At 40.6% G+C, this 4,494-nt stretch overlaps 1 pseudogene; it reads left to right on the top strand.

The window, feature by feature from the left end:
• The first annotated feature begins 268 nt into the window (after positions 1–268).
• The window catches only part of LOC102836076, a 53,044-nt pseudogene continuing 48,818 nt past the window's right edge, over positions 269–4,494 (top strand).

Here is a 4,494-nt window from a genome sequence, read left to right as displayed (position 1 = left end):
ACTTTCCTGCATTATCCTTTCTTCTCTTCTTGCCTCCCTCATTCCTCCCTTCTTTTCTGTCTTCCTTTCAGTTCATTCATCTGTCCACCCACCTACCCATCCATGTAATCCCCTTCCTACAGTTTATGGAACCCAGAAGTCAAAAGGTCAGATATACGTTCACCCTGATGGCAGCAAATGAGTAGGTGTGTGATTTCCACCTGGTACTGTATGCTCACACCTGAGATTTGGAATTAGACTAGAAGGGCATTTAGGACTTACAGCCGCAATGGCAGCAGTGGCAGACCCAGTGGTGCCCTCATCGGACATGACCTTCACAAACTTCCACCACTTATGCCTGCATTTTGAATCTGGCTTCCCAGTCTCCCCCAGCTCCAGTTACATGAGTTACTTGGTAACCTTCTGAGAAAATTCTTCTTTTCTTACATTAACTAGAGTTGACTTCCATTGTTTGCAACCAAGAATCTGCTTCGTTCCTATGTGGCTGCATACATAATTTTTTTGAGAAGGATCAGCATGAGGCTGGTCCCAATGAGGTGGAAGTTAAAGATATCCCAAATGTCTGACTTTTCTAACATGTGATACCACTCCATGATCCCTGATATCAATCACCACTCTTCACCTCGCATACATCCCTGGGTTCTTACTACAGTGTCTCACAGAACTCAACAACTTTCAAGAAAATGGTCATGCAATTGTGGAAGCTGGCAAGTCCCAAATCTATAGTTCAGAGGTGAGTCTGGGGATTCTCCTCACCCACGAAGTCTCAGGGACTGAGGAACCCAAATCTTCAGGTTAGGTGACAAGCTGTTGATGTGCAAGGCTTTGGAGGGAGCTGGCAATTAAGGCAGGTGAGCGGTTACAAGTCCCATGAACTGGAGGTCAGCCAGCTGCAGGTCCAGAGCAAGAAAGAACACTTTTCCAAAGCATTCCTATGTACTGGACTCAGATCATACCCCAAAAGAAAACTAAGGGTGTTGACTTGAATCACATCCCTTAGTAAGGTGTTATTGTTGGTGCTATGTGCTTTCAAGTTGGTTCCGACTCATAACGACCATGTATTCACACTAATGTAGAGTTTCTGAAGAGTGGCTGGTGGGTTTGAACCACTGACCTTTTGGTTAGCAATCCAGTGTTTATCTTACAGCACCATACCAGGATGCCCTAATAAGGTGGTATTGTTGTTGCTAAATGCCATTGAGTTGGTTCTGACTCACAGCAACCTTGTATAGAGTTTCCAAGGAGTGGCTGTTGGGTTTGAGCTTTGCAGTTCCAATGCATAGTGAAGGTATATAGGATTTCTGAGGCTGCAATTCTTTACAAAAGCAGAAAGCCTCATCGTTCTCCCTTGGAATGACTGGCAGGCTAGAACCACCCACCTTGTGGTTAGCTGTTTAGTGATTATTCCACAGTGACTCAGTGATCCCTTAATCCTTACTTCTTAGTTCCACTTTACCTTAATCCTGTTTCATTAACAACTTAGTTCAAAACGGGTCCAAAATCACAGGCATAGAGGCTAGGATTGATGGTACATCCCAGAATGGAGGAATATGGCTAGAAAGGTCATGCTAAATCATTAACTGCTCTGCATGTTCCACATGTAAGGTGAGGTATTACCATCTGGCATATTCTCAGCATAATTGATCTTGATTATTTTGCAAATAATTCTTCTATTAGATTTTCATTCAATGAAGTTGAGAAATGCTTTGGTGCAAAGTCATTAACGACAATTTGTAGGGTTGTTACAATTTGTTTTTGTATTATTTTAGGAAAATGTTCTTGAAGTTGATGTGTTATTTATGTAAATTTATCTTATCCTTTAGTCTTCTGCTAAATTTATTCTTTGGTGTTTTATGTTTTTGTTGCGTTTATAAGTTGTAATTTTTTTTATTTTTTGTATTTTTCATTGCTCATTGCTGTTGTATAGATAAGCTATTGATTTGTATTGATTGTATGTGCAGCATTTTTGTTAAACTAACATATATTTGAGTTATCTGAAAAAAATACCCTTTCTGGAAAAAATACCATTTTTGTTTTTTACATTGTAGTCCTAATGTCATTTATTTCTGTTTCTTATCTGATTGCACTAGGTAGGATCTTCAATAAAATGTTCGTCCAAAATGGGGAGAAGTCCTCATGTGGCTCTGTACGATAAACACTGGGCTGCTGACCACAGGTTGGCAGTTCAAACCCACCAGCCACTCACTGTAAACACTATAAAGGGTTTCTGTGAGTCAGAACTGACTTGACAGCATTTAACAACAGCAGCAATGGTGTCTTAATTTTTAAAGGAAGTGCTTTTAATATTTCATCATTTAGTATTTCTTTGCTATTTTCCCCCCAGTTTAAAAATAAGTTTAAGGAAAACTTCTATTTCTAGTTGCTAAGAGTGCTTTCTAAAATCCTGAACTGTTGGTTCCAACCCATAGTGACCCTATGCACAACAGAAGGAGACTCTGCCCGGTCCTGACATCCTCACAACTGTGCCATGTTTGAGTCCATTGTTGCTGCTACTATCCTTCCATCTTGTTGGGGCTCTCCCTCTTTTTTGCCGATCCTCCAATTTTCCTAGTATGATGTCTTTCTCCAGGGACATTAATTGCTAATTGCTAATTAATTTAGAAATGAATTGTTAATTGATTTTTAACTTTTATCTGCTTTAAAGGGTTCAAAAGATTTTCTGGGTTCTTTCCCTTTCCTCTTGACCTTGAAGCCTGGGATATTATTTTCCTAGTTAGCTACTACAAGTCCTGGCGTAGCACTGTAGCATGCACTGGACTGCTAACTACAAGGTTGCTGGCTCAAACCCACCAGCTGCTCCTCAGAATCCCTATACAGGGCTTCTATGAATCACAATCACCTTACCAGCAGTTAACAACAACAGTTAGCTGCTAAACTAGCATTCACACTACTGCATGCATACATTCATTCATTCATCCATCAAGCTTCATTGAAAACCAATAGTGTGAGGTACTGTTGTTGTTGTTGTTAAGTGCCTCGGTGTTGGTTCTGACTCAGGGAACCTGTATAGGGTTTCTGAAGAGCAGCCACTGGTGAATTTGAACCACCAACCTTGCAGTTCTAGTAGGACACAAAAGACTACCATATAAGGTAAGGAGTATACCAGCAGTTTATATAGATATCCTATCAGTGCTGTGTGAATACTTCAGAGTTTGGCATTCTTCTTTAGGACTAAGGAGTAGGGGAGAAGGATGACAAACAGGAACAAATTAGAAAACCTGAGAGTCAAGAGGTCTTATGCTTAGAATCATTGGCACTTACAAGAAACTTCTGGGGTCATTTGGTACATTTATTAGAACCTTATTCTTAAATTGAGATGCACTTTGTTTTTTGGTTTATTTTCCTCAGTGATCTTTTCACCTATCCATCAAAAGTTTCTGTTTAAAAAGACCTTTAATAAAAATAAAGGAAGCAAGTGTAAATTGCTACAACTTGATGAACTCAACCTATACTTACGGATGTGTTGTTGTTGTTAGGTGCCATCAAGTCAGTACCGACTCATAGCGACCTTATGCACAGCAGAATGAAACACTGCCTGATCCTGGGCCAACCTCACTACTGTTGCCACACTTGAGTCCATTGATGCTGCCACTTGGCCGATCTATCTCGTTGGGAGTCTTCCTCTTTTTCTCTGACCCTTCACCTTACCAAACATGATATCCTTCTCCAGTGACTGGTGCCTCCTGACAATATGTCTGAAGTATGAGAGATGAAGTTTGGCCATCTTGGCCTCTAAGGAGCACTCTGACTGCACTTCTTCCAAAATGGATCTGTTGGTTCTTTTGGCAGCCCATGGCACTTTCAATAGTCTCCTTCAACACCATAACTCAAAAGCATAAATTCTTCTATGGTCTTCTTTATTCACTGTCCAACCTCACATATGAGGTTATTGAAAATACCATGGCTTGGGTCAGGCACACCTTAGTCCTCAAGCTGACATCTTTGCTCTTCAACTCTTTAAAAAGATCTTGTGAAGCAGATTTGCCTAATGCAATATGTCATTTGATTTCTTGACTGCTGCTTCCATGACTTATGGATGTAGTAACTCAAAATACCAACCAAGAGGGACAGAATCTTCACATCAAGGATCAAACCTATCCCCTTGATAGAGATGGGCAACTTAAACATTGGCAACTAAAATTGGGGGTTGGAGGTCACTAAAAAGGCATGAAGTGACTGGTTTATAAGTTTTCAAGAGGGAGTTTAGTTTCAGAGCATGCAGGGGAAGGTAGAATCCCCACTGAATAGTTTTCCTCTCATCTGGATGAGTCAGGTGAAAGGAGATGGGGATGGGGTTCATTGATTCAATAGTGAGTAGTTGTTATCATACCTAATTGTGATTGTCATAACTGTAAAGGTAGAGGTTGTGTAACAAAAAAGGGGGGAGTAACAAAAAGAGAGATGAGCATGAGCTGAATATGGAACCCTAACGAGAGAAGCAACGATGCCAGAGATGGAGGGAGAGATGATGAC

This window comes from Chrysochloris asiatica, unplaced genomic scaffold (assembly GCF_000296735.1).
Source record: "Chrysochloris asiatica unplaced genomic scaffold, ChrAsi1.0 scaffold00060, whole genome shotgun sequence".
Lineage (NCBI taxonomy): Eukaryota > Metazoa > Chordata > Mammalia > Afrosoricida > Chrysochloridae > Chrysochloris > Chrysochloris asiatica.
Note: the sequence above shows the minus strand (reverse complement) of the source record. Positions and strands in the feature narration are given on the sequence as shown.